The sequence below is a fragment of the Siphateles boraxobius genome, unplaced genomic scaffold (assembly GCF_051911475.1).
Source record: "Siphateles boraxobius isolate OS27281-9 unplaced genomic scaffold, OSU_SipBor_1 6, whole genome shotgun sequence".
NCBI classification, from domain to species: domain Eukaryota; kingdom Metazoa; phylum Chordata; class Actinopteri; order Cypriniformes; family Leuciscidae; genus Siphateles; species Siphateles boraxobius.
The window spans coordinates 1,857,730-1,874,231 of NW_027509186.1; the positions used below are offsets into that span (position 1 = coordinate 1,857,730).

General features: G+C 41.7%; 12 non-coding genes across 12 annotated transcripts; all 12 read right to left on the reverse strand.

The window, feature by feature from the left end:
• Nucleotides 1-5,889: 5,889 nt before the first annotated feature.
• On the reverse strand, nucleotides 5,890-5,962 carry trnav-aac (transfer RNA valine (anticodon AAC)). Its single transcript has one exon. It is a non-coding gene; the product is annotated as a tRNA-Val (tRNA).
• Nucleotides 5,963-6,397: 435 nt separating this feature from the next.
• Nucleotides 6,398-6,470, reverse strand: trnav-uac (transfer RNA valine (anticodon UAC)). The gene has a single exon. It is a non-coding gene; the product is annotated as a tRNA-Val (tRNA).
• Nucleotides 6,471-7,140: 670 nt separating this feature from the next.
• Nucleotides 7,141-7,213, reverse strand: trnav-aac (transfer RNA valine (anticodon AAC)). The gene has a single exon. It is a non-coding gene; the product is annotated as a tRNA-Val (tRNA).
• A 2,870-nt stretch (nucleotides 7,214-10,083) lies between these two features.
• Nucleotides 10,084-10,156, reverse strand: trnav-uac (transfer RNA valine (anticodon UAC)). Its single transcript has one exon. It is a non-coding gene; the product is annotated as a tRNA-Val (tRNA).
• Nucleotides 10,157-10,826: 670 nt separating this feature from the next.
• trnav-aac (transfer RNA valine (anticodon AAC)) lies at nucleotides 10,827-10,899 on the reverse strand. The gene has a single exon. It is a non-coding gene; the product is annotated as a tRNA-Val (tRNA).
• Nucleotides 10,900-11,534: 635 nt separating this feature from the next.
• trnav-uac (transfer RNA valine (anticodon UAC)) lies at nucleotides 11,535-11,607 on the reverse strand. The gene has a single exon. It is a non-coding gene; the product is annotated as a tRNA-Val (tRNA).
• Nucleotides 11,608-12,574: 967 nt separating this feature from the next.
• Nucleotides 12,575-12,647, reverse strand: trnav-uac (transfer RNA valine (anticodon UAC)). Its single transcript has one exon. It is a non-coding gene; the product is annotated as a tRNA-Val (tRNA).
• A 266-nt stretch (nucleotides 12,648-12,913) lies between these two features.
• trnav-cac (transfer RNA valine (anticodon CAC)) lies at nucleotides 12,914-12,986 on the reverse strand. The gene has a single exon. It is a non-coding gene; the product is annotated as a tRNA-Val (tRNA).
• Nucleotides 12,987-13,934: 948 nt separating this feature from the next.
• On the reverse strand, nucleotides 13,935-14,007 carry trnav-cac (transfer RNA valine (anticodon CAC)). Its single transcript has one exon. It is a non-coding gene; the product is annotated as a tRNA-Val (tRNA).
• A 940-nt stretch (nucleotides 14,008-14,947) lies between these two features.
• Nucleotides 14,948-15,020, reverse strand: trnav-uac (transfer RNA valine (anticodon UAC)). Its single transcript has one exon. It is a non-coding gene; the product is annotated as a tRNA-Val (tRNA).
• A 266-nt stretch (nucleotides 15,021-15,286) lies between these two features.
• Nucleotides 15,287-15,359, reverse strand: trnav-cac (transfer RNA valine (anticodon CAC)). Its single transcript has one exon. It is a non-coding gene; the product is annotated as a tRNA-Val (tRNA).
• Nucleotides 15,360-15,482: 123 nt separating this feature from the next.
• trnav-aac (transfer RNA valine (anticodon AAC)) lies at nucleotides 15,483-15,555 on the reverse strand. Its single transcript has one exon. It is a non-coding gene; the product is annotated as a tRNA-Val (tRNA).
• Nucleotides 15,556-16,502: the final 947 nt, after the last annotated feature.

Here is a 16,502-nt window from a genome sequence, read left to right on the forward strand (position 1 = left end):
TTCATATTTGGATTTACAGCTAATTCAAAAAGATCCAAATCAGCAGATTGGTGTGACGATTCTACATTAAGATACTGTTCTAAAGAATCTGGAAGCATACTTATCGTTTCAAGCTCATCCGGAGACAGTTCTGTGTCAGATTGGTCTGATTGACGAGCGTCTGTAAAGAAGTATTTTGATCCATCCATTTTTGAAATTCAGACTAACATCACAGAGTATAAAACAATCACAGAGTATAAAACGTGAGATATTACAAAATCATAGAGCATAGATAAAATAGCATAGTGTATACATGTAATATAATAAGAGTATATAAAAGGAATATAAATCAAAGAGTATAAAATCAAAGAGTGTATATAACAATCAATACATGATCTAACGCGGTACAAAATGGATCGTGAGTAAACTATTAATTGTAGCAGACATCTCATCTATGAGGGTATGGAGAAGACGAAGCCTGAGCAGCATTTCACTATGGTGTTGCGTTGACATATGCTCGTTTATATCAGAATCCTCATCCATGATTAATCGGATAATATGGATGCGGTGAAATATTTCATCGCTCACATTCTGAAAAAAACGATCCTGAACATCGAATCTGCTATGTATCTCTGGCTGAAAGGATCGTAGCTCGTTACGTAAGGCATCTATTCTGCTATGGTTTTCTTCCTGCCTTGCAGAATTTGCATCAATTTTCCTGTTTATATCCGCATTCGCCTCACGAAACTCACTGCGAAATGCATCTATTGAATTAATGAGCTGGCGAATCAGAGGCTTATCGTTGGATGGTTCATCGACTGGTTGAGGGGTCAGCGCTACTTCTTCAACATCGATCTCTTCCGACGATTGGTGAAAATGAAATGGCGTCTGACCGGCGTTCGACGCTTCGCCACGCTCGCTCGTCCAAGAGCTCTGATCCCAAGCGTGGAGTTGAGCCACACCCCAGTCAGTCACATCGTCATCATCATCATCATGGATTCTATCCGAACCTGCTGTATGGAAATATAACAATCAATCATAATGGTATGACAAATTTGAGTTTAAATTTTAATACATGTAGATAGCCTCACCATTAAATAGCTCAGGACTAAATGGGGGTACAGAATAATTCGTTTTTCTAGTCTTTTTCTTTGGTTGGTCTAAAGCTGTGGGGGTAGGAACTATTTGATCTCCGACTATGTCTCGCCTATCTGTTACGACGATGGTGTCTTGTTCATTCTCGTCTTCAGTAAGGTCGACCACCGGGAATCCAGGCTGTGTGACGAATTGGATGAAATCTATAAAATAAATAAAACGTTAGATTTCCTTAAACGTAAAACATTACGTTGAAGGTGGATCTTGTTCTTACCATTGGCAGTGCTGTCTCCATCAAACCCATGCGTAGCCACTACGAATTAAAAATAAGTAAAACTTAAAATAAATTAAAATTAATAAATAAAGACGCATAAAAATTGGTACATTTAATTTATAAAGAATAGAAAATAAGTTCTCACATGAATTAATGGCATCAAAGGCGTTCCGCTCGACGTTTGAATCTGAGGGGGAAAAACATATTATGATTTGAAGCCGCCTGGTGGGGCCGTTTTATATGGTTGATGACGCGCACACACACACACACACACACACACACACACACACACACACACACACACACACACACACACACACCTATAATTTATGAATCATACAACTTGGAAAATTTAAATACATCACATCAGCATTTAAATAGCTAGATTAAAACAATTTGCTCTAAACAAAATCATCTCCAACCATAGGATGACCTATCACAGTAAGGAGTGCATTGTATATCATTTCAGGGCACTAGGGGGGGCTATTTGCCTGTGAACTGGATGTTGTTTGAACTCCGGGACTGGTGGGGGCGCTATTTGCCTGTGAACTGGATGTTGTTTGAACTCCGGGACTGGTGGGGGCGCTATTTGCCTGTGAACTGGATGTTGTTTGAACTCCGGGACTGGTGGGGGCGCTATTTGCCTGTGAACTGGATGTTGTTTGAACTCCGGGCCTGTGGGGGCGCTATTTGTCTGTGAACTGGATGTTGTTTGAACTCCGGGCCTGTGGGGGCGCTATTTGTCTGTGAACTGGATGTTGTTTGAACTCATGGGCAACCATATCCATTCCATACCTGAATGTGACGCTTCAGAAAGTGTTTAAAACGATGATTATTTGGTAAAATATATACCAGTATACCGTCAGAAGCATCAGCAATGTTTTTCTGAAACATATACAGACAAAAGCAAAATGATATAGCGCCCATAACAATGTGTGAGATCCGTTAGCAGCGTAGCACGAGATGCTAACCAACACACATGTTCTATCACCATGCCGCATGGTTAGCTATCCGAAAGATCGGTTTACTAAATTATAACGCTGTATATATCACCGTCTTTTCACATTAAAAGATAGCGCTGCATTATAACACACAAATAGCATTCGTAGAAGAGTGAAGTATGTTGCGGTAAGCCGACGGCTGATCCATGATTTTCATAATAAAAGCTTTTTCACATAAAAAGTTTCACATAAGCAGTACATCCGATGATAATCCATATTAATACACATAAGCATGGATATGCAGACTGATTTGGTTTAAAATCACCAATGGTCCATATTTTAAAAATCAAACTTTATGATAAATGAATGTGATGTTGCATTTTATTAAAAATCATATCTACTGTTTTTCACCCTAGGTGAAAACAATATTTAAATCACCGTAGCATAACCCCATAAGCATGGGTATGCAGACTGGTGTGATTTAAAAAACAAAACAAAAAAAACACCAATGTTCCATATTTTTAAATTTCAAACTTTTATGAATATAATCTTACTTATTTAAAAATCATATCTACTGTTTTTCACCATGTGAAAACAATATTTAAATCACCGTAGCATAACCCCATAAGCATGGAAATAAAGACTGATGTGATTTTTTAAAATGTACATATGCAGACTGATATTTTTAAAATCATAGTTTATGATACTTAATATCTGTACCCAGATATTTTTAAAAATCATACTTTATTAATATAATTTTACATATTTAAAAATTCACATCTATTGTTTCACACCCTATGTGAAAAAACAATCTTTAAAACACCATAGCATAAAAGAATTACAAAGAGAAAATACTCACTGTTTTGCATGTTGATGAGTTGAGCTGTGCAGTCTTGAAGTTTGGACAAGATATGGTTTGCCAGGGTTCGAGCCGTCATCTATATATATATATATACATTCTGAGATGCAGTGAAAATGTATGGGAAAGATATAACTATGTGTGTCGGCTAGATGGCGCGTGTGTTCTATGAATGGTACAGGCGAGTTCACAGAGAGGTCGTTCTCAGGGATCTATCCAACATTTGTCGCCGTATTTCACGGATAGAAGGTCAAAACTGTCACAAAAGAGACACTCCTCTCTTGAGATACGATTTTTTTTAATTGGAAAGCGTATCGGTAGGGTGAAGTGGCACGTACAGCGGTACCGGCTCCTTTGAGTCTTTTCTATACAGTTGTTGTTTTTCAGGATATGCTCGCGACCATAAATTAGTATGAATCGTGAAAACAACAGGTGCTAAAGACGGTCCATGGATACATCTCCCAGTGTTGCAAGCACACACACACTTAGCGCTTTGAGTGTCAACTTTAATCCAATTCTTCAGTACTCTGAAACGGTAAGCTGATTTTTATTTTTGTCATCGGTTCGTAAACTGCATGAAATACGTTATGATTTTATTTCTGATCATCCGTTCATACTGTATAGCTTCTTCAACAGTCTAAATGGAAGATGATTTTTATTTTTGGACTGCTATAATTGGAATATTATTTATTTACAATGAATGATGCAAGCATTTTATTTATATACTTTTAAATGAACAATGTTGTTCAACTTTAGTTACTGGGAGATATTTTCTCACTTTCACCCCCCAGCAGGGGGTGCAGGAATAGGGTGGTGTCTCACTCACAGACAGACGCACACACTTAGCGCGGAGACCATTGCTGTCATGCGCTGGTGTTTGAGAGACTGAGGGGAGGGAGGGTGTCATGAAACACACACGCACACACACACACACACACACACACACACACACACACACACACACACACACACACACACACACACACACACACACACACACACACACACACACACATTCCTCCACCACTCTGAATCACAGAGTGTCAAAACACAGAGTGTTTAAAAACTTTAAACTTATTTAATCTGAAATGACTGCTTCAGTAGATTTTTAGTAAGATATTTATTTTTGTTTTGAAAAGATTTTTTATAATCATTTATATACTTTTTAAAAGATCAATGTGTTCAACTTTAGTTAGTGTGAAAATTGTAAATGACTAAATGTAAATTTTATAAATATTTCATTCATATACTTTCAAAGGAGCAGCATGCTTTTCAACTTTAGTGTGAGAGTATTAGAAAAACCTTTTCTCACTATCCCCATTTATATAGCGTGCTCAGGAATGCCAGGATATCGGATGACACGCACACACTCGCATACAGACGCACACACACACAGTGCGGAGACTGTCAACTTTAATCCAATTCTTCACCATAGTGAAACGGTAAGATGATTTTACATTTGTAATTCTAATCTATTCTAATCTATATGCGACATTAGAAAAATAATTTTCTCACCCCGACACGGAGGGGATTTCCCACACCAAGAAGTTATTTCCCCCCGGGGTCAATAGGTCAAAATCAATGGGGCAAAGACAACTGGCAAAGACAACTGGCAACTTCATATATCATACAAAGGTCAATAGGGTAAAGACAACTGTCAACTTGATCGATCGATAGGTCAAAGGTTAATCCCTAAATTAAGCGACCTCCGGAACAACCCCTCCGGAAGGTCAAAGGTTAATCCCTACATCAAAGGACCTCCGGAACACCCTCCGGAAGGTCAAAGGTTAGCCCCGCCCACCTGTCAATCATAGGGTCATAAATCATTTTGACATAAGCCGAATGGTTATAACTACTAGTGTGACAGTCTGTAAATTCCACAAACAACAGAACAGAGGTCATTCGGCATGGCAGTCTGCCTACAGCTCCTTGGTACGATGGCCTTCACCTGTCTCAAAAGTAAGGGTTTTGTAGCATTTATATTTAAAATGCATCCACTTGTTTCCGCCCAATTTTGAACTGAGGACATTTTGCGTGTAAAGCAAACGTGATAACCACTACACTACGGAAACTTGATTTGGACGGTACCCACCTAGTGTCATTCGGCATGGCAGTCTGCCTACAGCTCCTTGGTACGATGGCCTTCACCTGTCTTAAAAGTAAGGGTTTTGTAGCGAATTGCAGCATTTATATTTAACATGCCTCCACTTGTTTCCACCCAATTTTGAACTGAGGACCTTTCGCGTGTAAAGCGAACGTGATAACCACTACACTACGGAAACTTGGTTTGGATCTCATTCCCACCTCTTCTAGCGTACGCTTGTTAAAAGCGACTGAAACTATAGACTGCCCAGTGTTTTTAACATGGCAAAAAGCTGCTAATTTTGTTGGCAGACCGAACATTTTATATTACTGTACAGGAAACCTCAATGTTCATTTGTTTTATTTTTGTCCTTTTCTAAAGAGATTAAACAACAAACATCCCTTCAAGTGTACTGACCTGGTCAACAGAAAATCGCATACGAAATATTTGCAAAAATCACCCACAGTTTCCACCCAGTTTCGAACTGGGGACTTTTCGCGTGTGAGGCGAACGTGATAACCACTACATAACAAACACGTCTTCAGGTTGCAGACATAAATCTTTAGGTGCACGCTTATTAAAAAGCATATAAAGGAAATAAGCGCTGCACCCACCTCGCGTGCCAAAGGGTTTACATTTTATGTCAGAATCCAACCACTGTTTCTGCTCGGTTTCGAACCGAGGACCTTTCGCGTGTTAGGCGAATGTGATGACCACTACACTACAGAAACCTATTGTTGAGAGGGATGTGCTTTTTAGAAGATGGCTCCTTCCCATAATCTGCCCTGCAAGCAGTGTGAAAGTCTGTAAATTCCACAAACAACAGAACAGAGGTCATTTGGCACCCACCCAGTGTCATTCGGCATGGCAGTCTGCCTACAGCTCCTTGATACGATGGCCTTCACCTGTCTTAAAAGTAAGGGTTTTGTAACGAATTGCAGCATTTATATTTAACATGCCTCCACTTGTTTCCACCCAATTTTGAACTGAGGACCTTTCGCGTGTAAAGCGAACGTGATAACCACTACACTACGGAAACTTGATTTGGACGGCACCCACCTAGTGTCTTTCGGCATGGCAGTCTGCCTACAGCTCCTTGGTACGATGGCCTTCACCTGTCTCAAAAGTAAGGGTTTTGTAGCATTTATATTTAAAATGAATCCACTTGTTTCCGCCCAGTTTTGATCTGAGGACCTTTTGCGTGTAAAGCAAACGTGATAACCACTACACTACGGAAACTTGATTTGGACGGCACCCACCTAGTGTCATTCGGCATGGCAGTCTGCCTACAGCTCCTTGGTACGATGGCCTTCACCTGTCTTAAAAGTAAGGGTTTTGTAGCGAATTGCAGCATTTATATTTAACATGCCTCCACTTGTTTCCACCCAATTTTGAACTGAGGACTTTTCGCGTGTAAAGCGAACGTGATAACCACTACACTACGGAAACTTGGTTTGGATCTCATTCCCACCTCTTCTAGCGTACGCTTGTTCAAAAGCGACTGAAACTATAGACTGCCCAGTGTTTTTAACATGGCAAAAAGCTGCTGATTTTGTTGGCAGACCGAACATTTTATATTACTGTACAGGAAACCTCAATGGTCATTTGTTTTATTTTTGTCCTTTTCTAAAGAGATTAAACAACAAACATCCCTGCAAGTGTACTGACCTGCTCAACAGAAAATCGCATACGAAATTTTTGCAAAAATCACCCACAGTTTCCGCCCAGTTATGAACTGGGGACTTTTCGCGTGTGAGGCGAACGTGATAACCACTACACTACAAACACGTCTTCAGGTTGCAGACATAAATCTTTAGGTGCACGCTTATTAAAAAGCATATAAAGGAAATAAGCGATGCACCCACCTAGCGTGCCAAAGAGTTTACATTTTCTGTCAGAATCCAACCACTGTTTCTGCTCGGTTTCGAACCGAAGACCTTTCGCGTGTTAGGCGAATGTGATGACCACTACACTACAGAAACCTATTATTGAGACGGATGTGCTTTTTAGAAGATGGCTCCTTCCCATAATCTGCCCTGCAGGCAGTGTGACAGTCTATAAATTCCACAAACAACAGAACAGAGGTCATTCGGCATGGCAGTCTGCCTACAGCTCCTTGGTACGATGGCCTTCACCTGTCTCAAAAGTAAGGGTTTTGTAGCGAATTGCAGCATTTATATTTAAAATGCATCCACTTGTTTCCGCCCAGTTTTGAACTGAGGACCTTTCGCGTGTAAAGCAAACGTGATAACCACTACACTTCCGAAACTTGATTTGGACGTCAGTCCCACCGCTTCTAGGGTACGCATGTTCAAAAGCGACTGAAACTATAGACTGCCCAGTGTTTTTAACATGGCAAAAAGCTGCTAATTTTGTTGGCAGACCGAACATTTTATATTACTGTACAGGAAACCTCAATGGTCATTTGTTTTATATTTTTAAAATCATAGTTTATGATACTTAATATCTGTACCCAGATATTTTTAAAAATCATACTTTATTAATATAATTTTACATATTTAAAAATTCACATCTATTGTTTCACACCCTATGTGAAAAAACAATCTTTAAAACACCATAGCATAAAAGAATTACAAAGAGAAAATACTCACTGTTTTGCATGTTGATGAGTTGAGCTGTGCAGTCTTGAAGTTTGGACAAGATATGGTTTGCCAGGGTTCGAGCCGTCATCTATATATATATATATACATTCTGAGATGCAGTGAAAATGTATGGGAAAGATATAACTATGTGTGTCCGCTAGATGGCGCGCGTGTTCTATGAATGGTACAGGCGAGTTCACAGAGAGGTCGTTCTCAGAGATCTATCCAACATTTGTCGCCGTATTTCACGGATAGAAGGTCAAAACTGTCACAAAAGAGACACTCCTCTCTTGAGATACGATTTTTTTTAATTGGAAAGCGTATCGGTAGGGTGAAGTGGCACGTACAGCGGTACCGGCTCCTTTGAGTCTTTTCTATACAGTTGTTGTTTTTCAGGATATGCTCGCGACCATAAATTAGTATGAATCGTGAAAACAACAGGTGCTAAAGACGGTCCATGGATACATCTCCCAGTGTTGCAAGCACACACACACTTAGCGCTTTGAGTGTCAACTTTAATCCAATTCTTCAGTACTCTGAAACGGTAAGCTGATTTTTATTTTTGTCATCGGTTCGTAAACTGCATGAAACACGTTATGATTTTATTTCTGATCATCCGTTCATACTGTATAGCTTCTTCAACAGTCTAAATGGAAGATGATTTTTATTTTTGGACTGCTATAATTGGAATATTATTTATTTACAATGAATGATGCAAGCATTTTATTTATATACTTTTAAATGAACAATGTTGTTCAACTTTAGTTACTGGGAGATATTTTCTCACTTTCACCCCCCAGCAGGGGGTGCAGGAATAGGGTGGTGTCTCACTCACAGACAGACGCACACACTTAGCGCGGAGACCATTGCTGTCATGCGCTGGTGTTTGAGAGACTGAGGGGAGGGAGGGTGTCATGAAACACACACGCACACACACACACACACACACACACACACACACACACACACACACACACACACACACACACACACACACACACACACATTCCTCCACCACTCTGAATCACAGAGTGTCAAAACACAGAGTGTTTAAAAACTTTAAACCTATTTAATCTGAAATGACTGCTTCAGTAGATTTTTAGTAAGATATTTATTTTTGTTTTGAAAAGATTTTTTATAATCATTTATATACTTTTTAAAAGATCAATGTGTTCAACTTTAGTTAGTGTGAAAATTGTAAATGACTAAATGTAAATTTTATAAATATTTCATTCATATACTTTTAAAGGAGCAGCATGCTTTTCAACTTTAGTGTGAGAGTATTAGAAAAACCTTTTCTCACTATCCCCATTTATATAGCGTGCTCAGGAATGCCAGGATATCGGATGACACGCACACACTCACAGACAGACGCACACACACACAGTGCGGAGACTGTCAACTTTAATCCAATTCTTCACCATAGTGAAACGGTAAGATGATTTTACTTTTGTAATTCTAATCTATTCTAATCTATATGCGACATTAGAAAAATTATTTTCTCACCCCGACACGGAGGGGATTTCCCACACCAAGAAGTTATTTCCCCCCGGGGTCAATAGGTCAAAATCAATGGGGCAAAGACAACTGGCAAAGACAACTGGCAACTCCATATATCATACAAAGGTCAATAGGGTAAAGACAACTGTCAACTTGATCGATCGATAGGTCAAAGGTTAATCCCTAAATTAAGCGACCTCCGGAACAACCCCTCCGGAAGGTCAAAGGTTAATCCCTACATCAAAGGACCTCCGGAACACCCTCCGGAAGGTCAAAGGTTAGCCCCGCCCACCTGTCAATCATAGGGTCATAAATCATTTTGACATAAGCGGAATGGTTATAACTACTAGTGTGACAGTCTGTAAATTCCACAAACAACAGAACAGAGGTCATTCGGCATGGCAGTCTGCCTACAGCTCCTTGGTACGATGGCCTTCACCTGTCTCAAAAGTAAGGGTTTTGTATCGAATTGCAGCATTTATATTTAACATGCCTCCACTTGTTTCCACCCAGTTTTGAACTGAAGACCTTTGCGTGTAAAGCGAACGTGATATCATGGCATGTGCTTTTTAGAAGATGGCTCCTTCCCATAATCTGCTCTGCAAGCAGTGTGACAGTCTGTGAATTCCACAAACAACAGAACAGAGGTCATTCGGCATGGCAGTCTGCCTACAGCTCCTTGGTACGATGGCCTTCACCTGTCTCAAAAGTAAGGGTTTTGTAGCATTTATATTTAAAATGCATCCACTTGTTTCCGCCCAGTTTTGAACTGAGGACATTTTGCGTGTAAAGCAAACGTGATAACCACTACACTACGGAAACTTGATTTGGACGGTACCCACCTAGTGTCATTCGGCATGGCAGTCTGCCTACAGCTCCTTGGTACGATTGCCTTCACCTGTCTTAAAAGTAAGGGTTTTGTAGCGAATTGCAGCATTTATATTTAACATGCCTCCACTTGTTTCCACCCAATTTTGAACTGAGGACCTTTCGCGTGTAAAGCGAACGTGATAACCACTACACTACTGAAACTTGGTTTGGATCTCATTCCCACCTCTTCTAGCGTACGCTTGTTCAAAAGCGACTGAAACTATAGACTGCCCAGTGTTTTTAACATGGCAAAAAGCTGCTAATTTTGTTGGCAGACCGAACATTTTATATTACTGTACAGGAAACCTCAATGTTCATTTGTTTTATTTTTGTCCTTTTCTAAAGAGATTAAACAACAAACATCCCTTCAAGTGTACTGACCTGCTCAACAGAAAATCGCATACGAAATATTTGCAAAAATCACCCACAGTTTCCGCCCAGTTTCGAACTGGGGACTTTTCGCGTGTGAGGCGAACGTGATAACCACTACATAACAAACACGTCTTCAGGTTGCAGACATAAATCTTTAGGTGCACGCTTATTAAAAAGCATATAAAGGAAATAAGCGCTGCACCCACCTAGCGTGCCAAAGAGTTTACATTTTATGTCAGAATCCAACCACTGTTTCTGCTCGGTTTCGAACCGAGGACCTTTCGCGTGTTAGGCGAATGTGATGACCACTACACTACAGAAACCTATTGTTGCGAGGGATGTGCTTTTTAGAAGATGGCTCCTTCCCATAATCTGCCCTGCAAGCAGTGTGAAAGTCTGTAAATTCCACAAACAACAGAACAGAGGTCATTCGGCACCCACCTAGTGTCATTCGGCATGGCAGTCTGCCTACAGCTCCTTGATACGATGGCCTTCACCTGTCTTAAAAGTAAGGGTTTTGTAACGAATTGCAGCATTTATATTTAACATGCCTCCACTTGTTTCCACCCAATTTTGAACTGAGGACCTTTCGCGTGTAAAGCGAACGTGATAACCACTACACTACGGAAACTTGATTTGGACGGCACCCACCTAGTGTCTTTCGGCATGGCAGTCTGCCTACAGCTCCTTGGTACGATGGCCTTCACCTGTCTCAAAAGTAAGGGTTTTGTAGCATTTATATTTAACATGCCTCCACTTGTTTCCACCCAATTTTGAACTGAGGACCTTTCGCGTGTAAAGCGAACGTGATAACCACTACACTACGGAAACTTGATTTGGACGGCACCCACCTAGTGTCTTTCGGCATGGCAGTCTGCCTACAGCTCCTTGGTACGATGGCCTTCACCTGTCTCAAAAGTAAGGGTTTTGTAGCATTTATATTTAAAATGAATCCACTTGTTTCCGCCCAGTTTTGAACTGAGGACCTTTTGCGTGTAAAGCAAACGTGATAACCACTACACTACGGAAACTTGATTTGGACGGCACCCACCTAGTGTCATTCGGCATGGCAGTCTGCCTACAGCTCCTTGGTACGATGGCCTTCACCTGTCTTAAAAGTAAGGGTTTTGTAGCGAATTGCAGCATTTATATTTAACATGCCTCCACTTGTTTCCACCCAATTTTGAACTGAGGACTTTTCGCGTGTAAAGCGAACGTGATAACCACTACACTACGGAAACTTGGTTTGGATCTCATTCCCACCTCTTCTAGCGTACGCTTGTTCAAAAGCGACTGAAACTATAGACTGCCCAGTGTTTTTAACATGGCAAAAAGCTGCTAATTTTGTTGGCAGACCGAACATTTTATATTACTGTACAGGAAACCTCAATGGTCATTTGTTTTATTTTTGTCCTTTTCTAAAGAGATTAAACAACAAACATCCCTGCAAGTGTACTGACCTGCTCAACAGAAAATCGCATACGAAATTTTTGCAAAAATCACCCACAGTTTCCGCCCAGTTATGAACTGGGGACTTTTCGCGTGTGAGGCGAACGTGATAACCACTACACTACAAACACGTCTTCAGGTTGCAGACATAAATCTTTAGGTGCACGCTTATTAAAAAGCATATAAAGGAAATGAGCGCTGCACCCACCTAGTGTGGCAAAGACTTTACATTTTCTGTCAGAATCCAACCACTGTTTCTGCTCGGTTTCGAACAGAGGACCTTTCGCGTGTTAGGCGAATTTGATGACCACTAAACTACAGAAACCTATTTGTGCTTTTTAGAAGATGGCTCGTTCCCATAATCTGCCCTGCAAGCAGTGTGACAGTCTGTAAATTCCACAAACAACAGAACAGAGGTCATTCGGCACCCACCTAGTGTCATTCGTCATGGCAGTCTGCCTACAGCTCCTTGTTACGATGGCCTTCACCTGTCTTAAAAGTAAGGGTTTTGAAGTGAATTGCAGCATTTATATTTAACATGCCTCCACTTGTTTCCACCCAATTTTGAACTGAGGACCTTTCGCTCGTAAAGCGAACGTGATAACCACTACACTACGGAAACTTGGTTTGGATCTCATTCCCACCTCTTCTAGCGCACGCTTGTTCAAAAGCGACTGAAACTATAGACTGCCCAGTGTTTTTAACATGGCAAAAAGCTGCTAATTTTGTTGGCAGACCGAACATTTTATATTACTTCACAGGAAACCTCAATGGTCATTTGTTTTATTTTTGTCCTTTTCTAAAGAGATTAAACCACAAACATCCCTGCAAGTGTACTGACCTGCTCAACAGAAAATCGCATACGAAATTTTTGCAAAAAACACTCACAGTTTCCGCCCAGTTTCGAACTGGGGACCTTTCGCGTGTGAGGCAAACGTGATAACCACTACACTACAAAAACAAGTCCTCAGTTTGCAGACATAAATCTTTAGTTGCACGCTTATTAAAAAGCATATAATGGAAATGAGCGCTGCTACCACCTAGTGTGGCAAACAGTTTAAATTTTCTGTCAGAATCCAACCACTGTTTCTACTCGGTTTCGAACCGAGGACCTTTCGCGTGTTAGGCGAACGTGATGACCACTACACTACAAAACCTATTGATTCGGTGCATATGCTTTTTAGAAGATGGCTCCTTCCCATAATCTGCTCTGCAAGCAGTGTGACAGTCTGTAAATTCCACAAACAACAGAACAGAGGTCATTCTGCATGGCAGTCTGCCTACAGCTCCTTGGTACGATGGCCTTCACCTGTCTCAAAAGTAAGGGTTTTGTAGCATTTATATTTAAAATGCATCCACTTGTTTAAGCCCAGTTTTGAACTGAGGACCTTTTGCGTGTAAAGCAAACGTGATAACCACTACACTACGGAAACTTGATTTGGACGGCACCCACCTAGTGTCATTCGGCATGGCAGTCTGCCTACAGCTCCTTGGTACGATGGCCTTCACCTGTCTTAAAAGTAAGGGTTTTGTAGCGAATTGCAGCATTTATATTTAACATGCCTCCACTTGTTTCCACCCAATTTTGAACTGAGGACCTTTCGCGTGTAAAGCGAACGTGATAACCACTACACTACAGAAAATTGGTTTGGATCTCATTCCCACCTCTTCTAGCGTACGCTTGTTCAAAAGCGACTGAAACTATAGACTGCCCAGTGTTTTTAACATGGCAAAAAGCTGCTAATTTTGTTGGCAGAACGAACATTTTATATTACTGTACAGGAAAGCTCAATGGTCATTTGTTTTATTTTTGTCCTTTTCTAAAGAGATTAAACAACAAACATCCCTGCAAGTGTACTGACCTGCTCAACAGAAAATCGCATACGAAATTTTTGCGAAAACCACACACAGTTTCCGCCCAGTTTCGAACTGGGGACCTTTCGCGTGTGAGGCAAACGTGATGACCACTACACTACAGAAACCTATTGATGGAGCATGTGCTTTTTAGAAGATCCCTCCTTCCCATAATCTGCTCTGCAAGCAGTGTGACAGTTTGTAAATTCCACAAACAACAGAACAGAGGTTATTCGGCATGGCAATCTGCCTACAGCTCCTTGGTACGATGGCCTTCACAAGGGTTTTGTAGCGATTTGCAGCATTTATATTTAACATGCCTCCACTTGTTTCCACCCAGTTTTGAACTGAGGACCTGTCGCGTGTAAAGCGAACGTGATAACCACTACACTACGGAAACACGTCTTCAGGTGGCAGACATAATTCTTTAGCTGCACGCTTATTAAAAAGCATATAAAGGAAATGAGCGCTGCTACCACCTAACGTGGCAAACAGTTTAAATTTTCTGTCAGAATCCAACCACTGTTTCTGCTCGGTTTCGAACAGAGGACCTTTCGCGTGTTAGGCGAACGTGATGAACACTACACTACAGAAACCTATTGATGACGCACATGTGCTTTTTAGAAGATGGCTCCTTCCCATAATCTACTCTGCAAGCAGTGTGACAGTCTGTGAATTCCACAAACAACAGAACAGAGGTCATTCGGCATGGCAGTCTGCCTACAGCTCCTGGGTACGATGGCCTTCACCTGTCTTAAAAGTAAGGGTTTTGTATCGAATTGCAGCATTTATATTTAACATGCCTCCACTTGTTTCCACCCAGTTTTGAACTGAAGACCTTTGCATGTAAAGCGAATGTGATATCATGGCATGTGCTTTTTAGAAGATGGCTCCTTCCCATAATCTACTCTGCAAGCAGTGTGACAGTCTGTGAATTCCACAAACAACAGAACAGAGGTCATTCGGCATGGCAGTCTGCCTACAGCTCCTTGGTACGATGGCCTTCACCTGTCTCAAAAGCAAGGGTTTTATAGCGAATTGGAGCATTACATTTAAAATGCCTCCACTTGTTTCAGCCCAGTTTTGAACTGAGGGCCTTTCGCTTGTAAAGCAAACGTGATAACCACTACACTACGGAAACTTGATTTGGACGTCAGTCCCACCGCTTCTAGGGTACGCTTGTTCAAAAGCGACTGAAACTATAGATTGCCCAGTGTTTTTAACATGGCAAAATGCTGCTAATTTTGTTGGCAGACCAAACATTTTATATTACTGTACAGGAAACCTCAATGGTCATTTGTTTTATTTTTGTCCTTTTCTAAAGAGATTAAACCACAAACATCCCTGCAAGTGTACTGACCTGCTCAACAGAAAATCGCATACGAAATTTTTGCAAAAACCACCCACAGTTTCCGCCCAGTTTCGAACTGGGGACCTTTCGCGTGTGAGGCGAACGTGATAACCACTACACTACGGAAACACGTCTTCAGGCTGCAGACATAAATATTTAGGTGCACGCTTATTAAAAAGCATATAAAAGAAATGAGTGCTGCACCCACCTAGCGTGGCAAACAGTTTAAATTTTCTGTCAGAATCCAACCACTGTTTCTGCTCGGTTTCGAACCGAGGACCTTTCGCGTGTTAGGCGAACGTGATGACCACTACACTACAGAAACCTATTGATGAGAGACATGTGCTTTTTAGAAGATGGCTCCTTCCCATAATCTGCTCTGCAGGCAGTGTGACAGTCTGTAAATTCCACAAACAACAGAACAGAGGTCATTCTGCATGGCAGTCTGCCTACAGCTCCTTGGTACGATGGCCTTCACCTGTCTCAAAAGTCATACCGATCTTTATGGGAGCTCCCTGGGCACAGCGCTATGGAGGGACAGGATCGGAGTTGGGCTTGCACGATTGGAAGGCGCAGACGGAATATCTGGCCGGATTACAGGGACTGAGTGCATCATAGAAAGTACAGTTTGTGTTGGGGTCTTTGGAAGCAGAAGCCAAAAGAGAAGTTCTTGCTGCATCAGAAGCCACACGGGCTACCGCGAAAACTATCTTCGATTTCCTGTCCGGATTATATGGAGACTCTACCCCGGTGGCCACTCTTCGTGCCCAGTTCTTTAACTATCAACAGGGGCCTAAGCAGACTCTTCGGGCATACTCCTTGAAATTGTGGGAGCAGTTTGGCCGGCTGTTGGGTGAACTTCGTCGGGGTCGAGTCGAGGGCGGATCGATGGTGAGAGAGAGGTCGTATTCGGAGAAGGGGCGAGCTCCTGTGCGCCGCCCCCTACGTCCTGTGGGCCCCCGGTTCCAGTGGGATGACCAGGGAAGGCCCATCTGTATTAATTGTGGAGACCCGGGACACATCAGTCGTCAGTGTGGGCTCCGTCGGGGTTCTCAAGGGGGTTTTTAGTCCCACCGGCTACTGTGGGTCAAGTGGCCGGGACCCCTTTGTGTGACCCTCCTTCTGTTCCTGTTTTACGAGACGACAGGGTTGGGCGCTGTCCCACCGTGGAGGTTCAAGCTAACGGAGTCACTATAGATTGTCTGGTCGATACAGGTTCTCAAGTTACGTTATTTTCGGAGAGCCTGGCCCAGGAGTTGGTTGCAGATCATC